The 10,181-nt window shown below is 40.3% G+C and overlaps 1 pseudogene; it reads right to left on the bottom strand.

Moving 5' to 3' along the window:
• Nucleotides 1-2,007: 2,007 nt before the first annotated feature.
• Nucleotides 2,008-3,077, bottom strand: LOC129465454 (glycine cleavage system H protein, mitochondrial-like; annotated as a pseudogene).
• Nucleotides 3,078-10,181: the final 7,104 nt, after the last annotated feature.

The raw sequence follows: 10,181 nt of genomic DNA, 5'->3' as shown, positions 1-10,181 counted from the left end.
AAGGAACTGAGAATCCTGGCTGGGAATCAGAGGCCTCCCCTCCATCTGCCTTGAGAGCTAGGTCTGGGGTCCCACCTATTTCTCTCTGTTGGGGGACACACATATTCACTCCTTTCCTCCAACATGCTGCTGAAAGTCCAGGCCCTTTATTTTAAAGAATCTATGCCAATTAAATGAAAAGTGGTATCCAACAGAAGCCACAAGAATTCTTATTCTTTCTTCTTCTTCTTCTTCTTTTTTTTTTCTTTTTTTTTGTTTTGAGACAGAGTCTCTCTCTGTCACCCAGGCTGGAGTGCAGTGGTACGATCTCAGCTCACTGCAACCTCCGTCTCCCAGGTTCAAGCGATTCTTCTGCCTCAGCCTCCTGAGTAGCTGGGACTACAGGCATGCGCCACCATGCCTGGCCAATTTTTGTGTTTTTAGTAGAGACAGGGTTTCACCATGTTGGCCAAGATGGTCTCAATCTCGTGACCTTTTGATCTGCCCATCTCGGCCTCCCAAAGTGCTGGGATTACAGGTGTGAGCCACTGCGCCTGGCCTTATTCCTTCTTTTTAAAATGATTTAACCTTCATGTGAAAGACTAGGCCTAGCATCAAGACTTTGCTGACAAAACAAAAGGGAAAACAAACTGAGAGGTTTAAAACTTTCTTCAACCAGTGATCATGGGCCCCCCACCTATGCTGTGTTCTTGAAAATTAAGAAAAAATATGTAAACAAAGTTTCATTTAAATCATCATTCGACAAAATAACCTTCTCTGAGTATGAAAGTACCAAGACCTTGCAACACACTCCCCTTCCTCAAGGAGCACACTGACAAGGACACTGAGAACACGGGCGTGGCCACGAGGTTTTCGGTTATGCTGACATCAGCATGTTCCTTAGCTGGGGGCTGTTATCGCCCCCTAAATATCCCCCAGGTGTTCCTCCAGGGGTTTTTTGTTTTGTCTTTTGTTCTTGTTGTTGTTGTTGTTTAAATGGCAGCTTCATTGAGACCCACCCCAGTTTTTGTGTAGTACTCTAAGCCACCCCACCACCATCTGCCAACTGGATTGCCTCCTTAATTCCTTTGATTGTAGAAGTCCTAGAGTCCCAAACTGTGTCATGGGTCCCCAAGACCATCCCAGGTTTGGTGTTCACTAGAAGGACTCACAGGACTCAGCTAATAGTCACACGCCTGTGACTCATTGCAGTGAAATGATACAAAGAAAAGTCAGCAAAGGAAAAAGGCACACAAGGTGAAGTCAGGAGGAAACGAGGCACACGCTTCCAAGAGTCTTTTCCCAGCAGACTCACACAAGACATGTTGAATTCTTCCTGCCATGAATTGTGACAACACATGTGAAAATACTGTCTACCATGGAGGCTCATTAATGATTCAGCACCCAAGTTTTGCTGGTAGCTGGTCACACTGGCACCTTCTGCCCAGCACATACTGAATTTCAGACTCCTAGAAGGAAAGCAGGTGTTTGACAGAAACCATATTGTTTGCATAGACAGTTTAGTTACAGTGAACCATTCTTATCGCTTATGGAAAGTTTTGTGTCGGTCTAGGGAACTGTTTACTATTCAAGTTTCCAGATACCAGCCAAGGGTCAACATTGCAAGCAGCCAGTCTAAGCATTGCAGCCTCAGGCCTGCTATTGTTCATTCTTTTCTGCATACCAACATTAATAAGATATTGATTGATTACAACAAATTTACCTTGCATTACTGCCTCAGAGCTCTTACCACTAATTAAAATTATAAGGTATTATATGTATATATGCATTTAATTACCTACTTGTTTATTTTCTTTTTTTTTTTTTGGTGATTTATTTTTATTATGTTAAAGGTGACAGATCTTGGCTTAAGAAAAACCAGATTTGTGACTAAAGGAAACATTTTCTTGTAGCTTTTCATTGTTCTGGCTTAAATTTCCTTTTAAAAAGTAACTTTCCATAAGTTAGCACTTTCACGAATACTAGCAGAGTCACTAAATGAAATATTAACATCAAAACAAAAAAACATGATTAACGAAGAAGTATTTTATTATTTTGCTGCAAAGCTGTTGCTTCGCTGTATAAAAATAGCACCAGCAAATGCAGTGTACTGCAAAATTAAGATAGTGGTGTTCCTCATCTGACACTGTACAAGCAACAAAAACCTCTTCACTTCCAGTTATTTCCAATGGAAAGATCATTAAGTATTTCATCCCAAATCCAGGTATAGATACATGCAAGTTACAATATTATATAAGGCTTAAGAATAACAACCGTTATCTTTGAATTATGTAATTTTTATAACTAGTTTTTACCACGGATAATTTCATGAATTCTGAACACTACAGCCTAGTCTAAAAATCAGAGGATATTGTGAAAAAGATGCGTTATTATATTTATCTATAACCATTAGAAAGTTAAAGGGTATTTTCTTTCATTAGCAATGTTAACAGTAGTTTTTTTTTCCCCGTCGATAACGCTAAAAGTTGCTATTCTAAGTCTTCTGTCCACCACTAATTTAAGACAACTCTGCTGGGATGCATTATTTCATACTAGTTTATTTAGGAGTTCCATTTTCACTCCTCAATAGATTTTATGTATTTCTCATATGCTTCTTCACTCCTAAGTTCATCTAGTTCTGAAGGGTTACTCAGTGTCATCTTGATCAGCCAACCATCTTCATAACAAGATTTGTTTACAAGTCCTGGATTTTCTGCAAGAGCTTCATTCATTTCAGTTACTTCTCCTGATAAAGGAGAATAGAGTTCACTAGCAGCTTTCACACTTTCCAAAGCACCAAACTCATCTTATTTGTTCAATTTTGTCCCAGCTTCAGGCAGACTACAGTAAACAACATCTCCCAATGCTTCCTGTGCAAAATTGCTGATTCCCACTGTTGCAATGCCATTTTCTGTTGTTACCCATTCATGTTTCTCTGTGAATTTACGCACCGAGAGGAGAGCGGGTCCAGTGCACAGCGTACGGATGGCGCCCACCCCCAGCTGCCAGGGCCTCGGCGGGCAGGGCGCGGGGGGTGACGGGACCGCGCGCAGGGTGCAGAGCAGGGACCGCACGCTCCGCACCACTCGCAGCGCCATGTTCGCAAGCTACTTGTTTATTTTCTGCCTCTACCACTAGAATGTAAGCTCATGAGGGCGAGGACTTTGTCATATTCACAACTGTATCTTTAGCACTTCAAACAAGGCCTCCTCCATTATGGGCACTCAACAAATACTGATTGAAGGGATGGAAGAACAGATTAACAGTTCAGCCTAGGATAGAGTCAGATGTGAGATTTTTTGGAATACTCGGCAAATACAAGTCCTTCATGGGTGGCCATGACTATCAGATCAAACAAGCCCTGAGCTATGCTCTTCACAGGCAGTATTGCTACAGAGATTCCTGGCCTGGTGCACTTCTAAAGTCAGAGTCTCTGGAGATCTCACCTGCAGCTGTATGAAGAAGAAAACATAAGAATGTTCTCTATCTGCACATTCCTTTCCCTTTCTCTTATTAAAAATAAACATTGTGCTGGTGAGTTTTTCCTGCGTTCCTCCCCACTCTCAGAAACAGTTCTAATGTCCAGATTAAGTATTTCCTAAGGGGAGAAAAAACTGTATTTCTTTTGAAGAATGACCATCTGTGCAGCTTTGGAGAAACCCTAGAGGACTCATGAATGGAAAAGGATCTCCAGGCCAAAAATCAGTTCTTGCTTAATGTCTTCTCTGGCTATTGCTCTGGCAGTTGAATGGAGTCAGATTTTCATCTTATGTAATATGACAGGACAATTCAACTTCCATTGAGTGTAGCAAATATGCCTAGAGCGACATAGGACAGAACTAAGTGGTTACATAAACACATATGGAAACGTAAAAATTTTAAAGACAGGCTAAGCACTCCGAGGGACATGTTACGCCCAGGGGAAATTAACAGTTAGATCAACAAGCAGAGCTCTCCTCTAAGTCACACATGGATTTCATACAGTTTATGGCCATACTACTGGAGGGGAAAATGACTTTATGTACACATTTTTCATGACTTACTCTGAGAAGGAGAAAATAGGCAACACCTTTTATCTCAGGATATCAGGAGACAGAAAAAGGATGACCATGGGGCATACTAGTTGGGGTCAGAACAAACAATGTATTAATCAGGGATTCTGCAGGAAACAGCACACTCAAAAGAACTTATTGAAAGGGATTTCACTAATCGACTAGTTACAAAGGTATGGACAGGTTAAGGGAACCAACAAAGGATGGTGAGGCCTCCAGGGACTAACAGCAGCAGGAAACCTGTTCTACTTTAAGGCCTGAAGGGAGCAAAGGGCGGAAGTTGTGTTATCAAAACCAGCACAATCTATAGTCTTTGGAGAGAATTCACCCAATAGGAGCTACAGCTATGTGCAGACAGAGCCCGAACCATGAGGAAATTGGAGGGAGAGCATATGGAGATGGGGGGAACGAATATAAGTAGCCCAAACTCTCTTTCTTCCTACCTACCAGTTTCTTGCTGATGCTTCTCACTGGCCACAGGAAAGCACCAGGGGCAAGGAAGTCTGTGTAAGAAAGAGCACAGGGGTCAGCTTCCTGAGGCACAGCAGGTTACAGAAGGGCCAAGAATGGGCAGACAAGGAGGAGAGGGCATGTGGACAAAAATCAACACAAATAATGCCTACTAGCCCTACTAGTACTCGACTGCAGACAAGGGTTGACATTTGTTGGATGTGCTAGGCACAGTCCTATGCCCTTTACGTGAATCATCCCACTTAATACTTGTGATGCGATTTACTGTGAAATCAACTAAGTTGAAGCTTCAGGCGCCTCTATTGCACAGATACCTTTTAGGGACCTCAGAGGGACCCTAGCCATAAATTTACACGTGCTTATGGAAATTTTGCAAATGTAAGATATGTTTACCTTAATTAATTAAAGTTACTATCTCTTTCCAATCAGACTTTGCTGCTGTTATGTTTCCCTTCCCATCAGGTGGCAGAGTGTGGGAATTTTTTGGATATGGCTAATGGGATGTTGAGGTGGGATTACACTTAAGTTGGGTTTAGTAAGAGATTTTTAGGTGGTTTTCAATCACACCAGTGTAGAAACGGTGTCCAGGAATACTCCTTCTATCTACTGTGCTGATTCGTCATGGAACCAAGCTTCACGGCCAGGGATCGGGGTACGAAAGTGAGATACAGCACGTAATACTGGACATACGGCTACGGAGGAGACACGAGATTTGAAAAACTCGAGTCAGAAGCTAGCCTCTGTGGAATTCTTCTAATCATAGTACGTGTAAAATTGTAAGGGGAGGGTGGAATTCTCATTGATAACTAGACAATATGGAAGTTTTTTTCTTGGCAAAAATATACTGTAAAATTCAGTGCATACAATTGTAACAGCACTGTGCTTTTTTCTCCTTCTTTGATGAGAATTGTGTGAAGTAGAAGAGTAGAATTTCTGTGCCTGGAGGGCATATACCAATATCAGCACCACTTATATGCAAATCTTCACAAATTCTACATTTTATCATGTATTTTGTAAAATTGAGAAAAAGATATATGTAAGTATATTCTAAAGTAATGTAATAATAGCGAATATTTACTAGCATGTACTATATCTGGCATTGTGCTAAGCATTTTATAGGTATTAACTCATTTAATCTTCACAGCAACCCTTTGAAGTAGGTGCTATTGTTATCCTCTTCCTGGCTTTTCTTTTTTTTTGTTTTTTGTTTTGTTTTGTTTTGTTTTGAGACTGAGTCTCGCTCTATTGCCCAGGATGGAGTGAAGTGGCACGATATTGGCTCACTGCAATCTCCGCCCCCCCAGGTTCAAGCAATTCTCCTGCTGCAGCTTCCCAAGTAGCTGAGATTACAAGTGTCCGCCACCATGCCCAGCTAATTTTTGTATTTTTAGTAGAGATGGGGTTTCACCATATTGGTCAGGCTGGTCTCAAACTCCTGACCTCAAATGATCCACCCACCTTGGCCTCCCAAAGTGCTGGGATTGCAGGCGTTAGCTGCCGCACCCATCCCTGTCTTTTACTTTCAAAAGCCTAAACTTATTATTGGGATCAGAATTTGAGGTGAGAGAGGAGTACTTCTGGGGCGGTGTGATCAAACAAGACTTTTCTCAAGATGACGTCCCAGGGACTGGAACAGACCTCAGTGGCTGGGCCCAAGGGCGGCGCCATGGCATGCCAAGGATGACCAAAGATAAAACATAGTGTGGAAATAGCTGACTGCAGACTTCAAGGAAACACTTGGGCTGAGACAGTGGGGCATTTCAGCAATTAGTAGACTATTTAGCAGGGTGGCGGCCTGAAATTATCATTAAATTGATTTATGAAAATTAAAGAAATTAATTTTGTTTACAGAGTTTGAAGAATAAGACTTATATTTGCTATTTAATTTGAACTCTGTGAAAATAGAAACAAAGGAATTATACACCTTGGCTTCATCTCCTTCAAAAACTGAAATACCTAATAAAAAGAATATTGGTTTGGGGACCATAAATAACTGGCTTTGAATTCCAGCTGTGCTATTTATTAGCTAAGTGACCTTGAAAAATGCATAAAATTTCTATGAGCCTCAGTTTCATCAACCGTAAAAATGGGAATAATAGTGTTATTGTAGGAATTATCTTAGTGCATTTAAAATTCCTGACCTGCTACTTCATAACAGGCATTTAAATAATTGGTTTTCATTATAAAAGAAAATAAAATCTAAACACATTTTCTGGAAGAAAGCATTGCAGAAGCACAAATTACATACTACCCTTTCAATACCACCCAGCTAATATGCTTTATGAAGAAACCCAGCTGTAATTAAAAAAAAATTTTGAACTCACCCAACGTTTTTTTCCCCTGCTTCTAAAACTGGAAACCAAGGAGGTAACGTGTACCCATCTGTGCACCCACACCCTTTTGAATATGAAATTTAAATAAAAGTCTTCTCAGTCTGTTTATACAGTACTTCTTGGCTTTGAGGCAGATAGATCTGCTTCAATTAGAACCTAATCCTCCTCTCCTCATATTTGCCATGCTCTCACTAAAACTAGTGAGAGAGAAACAATAGTCCATTTAATTAAATTATGCTGAAGCCTGAATTCAATCCATCTGTGTATTGAGAAGTAAGATTTTGAATATCGATTATTCTTCCCTGCATGAAAACTTCACTATCTGCTCCGCATTCTCTCCCCAATAAGGAATGATGCTTTCCCTACCACAGCAGATTTATTTTAAAACAAATTAAATAGGCCCAGTTCTAGAAAAAAAAACAATGTTATTGTTTCCCCTTTTCCCTTCAGCTCTCCATTTCGGGCTTCTGGAACTTTTCTCTCTGTCCTTACCCCACCCATCTTGTCTCAGGTGGCCACTTTCCTCCAGCTGCCCATTGTGGCTTTCCATTCCTTGGCAGCACCCTGGGCTACTAGTGTCTCTCTCTTTCCTCCCTGCCAGCCATCTTTTTTCTCCTAACAATCCCTTAGGAAGGGTCTCGCTGTGTCTGGGACCTCACCCTGAGCAACACTAGGGATCTCCTCTTTTTTGCCTGCCCAGAAATTATACAAAAGGTGTGTATGGAAATCTGAGCGAACTGATGTCCTGCTTCTAACCTATTTGGGTTGATTTGGTGACCCATATAGAATCTGAACCCCAATCCAGCTCTCAATGAAGGTGTTCAATAAACGGACTACTTTCTACTCTGTGCAAAAGGGTAAGGGCCTACCCCTTGCCGTAATCAGCCAAGGAAGAAGAGTTGGGTCGATAAATTCAATTCATGATTAAGTGATTAAGGCAGTCACTTGCAACGCTGACTTTACCATAAAATAATTCAGAAAGCTTTTAATAATATTGAAGCCCTAGCCCCACTCCATCTGATTTAATTGATCTGGTGTTGGGCTCAGGATGTGTATTTTTTTGTGTGGTAAAAACATACCCCCCAGAAAACTTACCATCTTCCCTATTTTTAATTGCACAATTCAGTAGTGTTAAATATATTCACATGGTCATGAAACAAATTTCCAGAACTTTTTCATCTTGCAAACCTGAAACTCTGTACCCATTAAACCACAATTCCTCATTTCCCCCTCCTTTCAGCCCGTGGTAAGCACCATTCTACTTTCTATTTCTATAAATTTGACTACTTTAGATATTCGTATAAGTGGAATTGTATAGTATTTGTCTTTTTTGTCACTGGCTTATTTCACTTAGCATAATATCCTCAAGGTTCATCCATACTGTAGCATGTGACAGAATTTCCTTCCTTTTAAAAGCTGAGTGATATTCCATTGTATGTATATACCACATTTTGTTTATCCGTTTACCTGTCAGTGGACAGTTAGGTTGCTTCCATCTTTTGGCTACAGTGAATAGTGGTGCCGCTATGAACATTGGTATGCACCCTTGTTGGACATCTTTTGCCTAGATATGCAAGGGTTAATTTCTGAGCTCTCTATTCTATTCCATTGGTCTACACGTCTGTTTTTATGCCAATTTCACATTGTTTTGAGTACTGTAACTTTGTGATATGTTTTGAAATAGCATATTACAAAGTGTGTGTCCTTTAGAGTGTGATTCCACTAATTTTGTTTCTTTTCAAAATTTGGGGCCTCTGGAGATGCCATATGAATTTTCAGATGAATTTTTCTGTTTCTGCAAAAAATGCTATGGGAATTTTGATAGGAATTGCATTGAATTTGTAGATAGCTTTGAGTAATATGGACATCTTAACAATATTAAGTCCTCCAGTCTATGAACATGAGATGTCTTTTCATTTATTTGTATCTTCTTTAATTTATTTCAGCAATGATTTGTTTTTAGTATACAAGTCTTTCATGTCTTTGGTTAGGTTTATTGCTGAGAATTTTTATTCTTTTTGATTTCATTATAAATAGAATTGTTTTCTTAATTTTCTTTTCAGATTATACATTGTTGGTGTACAGAAATGTAGTCAATTTTTTCCATGCTGATTTTGTATCCTGCAACTTAGCTGAATTCATTTATTCGTTCTAACAGACCTTTTTGTGTGTGAATGGAATTTTTAGGGTTTTTATATATGAAATCGTGTCATCTGTGAACAGATAATTTTACTTCTTTCTTTCCTATTTGGATGACCTTTCTATCTTTTTCTTGTCCAATTGCTCTGGCTTGGACTTCAGTACTATGTTAAATAGAAGGAGTAAGAGCAGCTGTGCTTGCCTTGATCCTGATCCTGATCTTAGAGGCATGAGAATTTTTAAAATTTTCTTATTTCTGATCTTAGAGGAATGAGAATTTTTAAAAAGCTTTTCAAGTGATTCTAATTTGAATCCAGGCTTGAGAATTACTGGGTTAGGGATTCATTTCCCTCATCCCAGAAAAGCTGGAGCAGTGAAAATCAGGAAGGCACCTTAGGCCCCAAAGTGAAAGCTATGAAGGTAGGCTTCAATAGAATGCTTTTACTAGACCTGGTCATTGTCTCAAACCATTGGGCCTAGAGCATACAAGAAAGTTTCTGATACTGGTGACTAAGTGTTCATTGATTCTCGACAGGGCTGGAGAGGATAAACTTGAGCATCAGGGGTTAACTCTTTTGATAGCCACAGTTGGTGAGGGGATGGAAACATCAAGGGTGGGTTTTCAGAATCAAAAAGACACAAATACTAGAAGAGGTAATGGACCAAAAAAAAAAAATACTCCCCAGCATTCATTCTACTTCTGATAACCAGCTCTGATTCCTGTTTGTAGAGCTAATCTTTCCCCATCTGCTGCCCAAGTAGCTCTGATAGAATTGCCTCCAGCCTCTGTACCGAGGGTGGCCTGAGACTGAGGAATGGCTCATCAGAGCTTGTGTTTCCCTTGGCCACAGTAATTTCTTCAGAGACAGGCACATGGCTCCTTCAGAGCCACTGGGACACAAGGAAGCTTTTTCTTCAGATATCTGAAGCAAAGGCAGACTCTCTTTCTCTGTGCCTTGAACCTGAGGGGATGAAGAGTCTGAAGCTACTGTCACCATCAAGCCATGAAGTTTGAGGTAGAGATGAACACAGTGAAAGGCTGAGAAAAGGTGGAGTAATACTGAACCTGGATGGCTTCTTTTGAACCCTGACACCAGCACTACCCCCAATCTTTTCAGTTATGTAAGCACGAACAATTCCCTTCATGCCTAAGTCAGTTTAGGTTGGCGTTTCTGTTACTTGCAACCAAAAATCCTAGCTAACTGAG

This window comes from Symphalangus syndactylus, chromosome 17, assembly GCF_028878055.3.
Source record: "Symphalangus syndactylus isolate Jambi chromosome 17, NHGRI_mSymSyn1-v2.1_pri, whole genome shotgun sequence".
Classification (NCBI taxonomy): domain Eukaryota; kingdom Metazoa; phylum Chordata; class Mammalia; order Primates; family Hylobatidae; genus Symphalangus; species Symphalangus syndactylus.
Note: the sequence above shows the minus strand (reverse complement) of the source record. Positions and strands in the feature narration are given on the sequence as shown.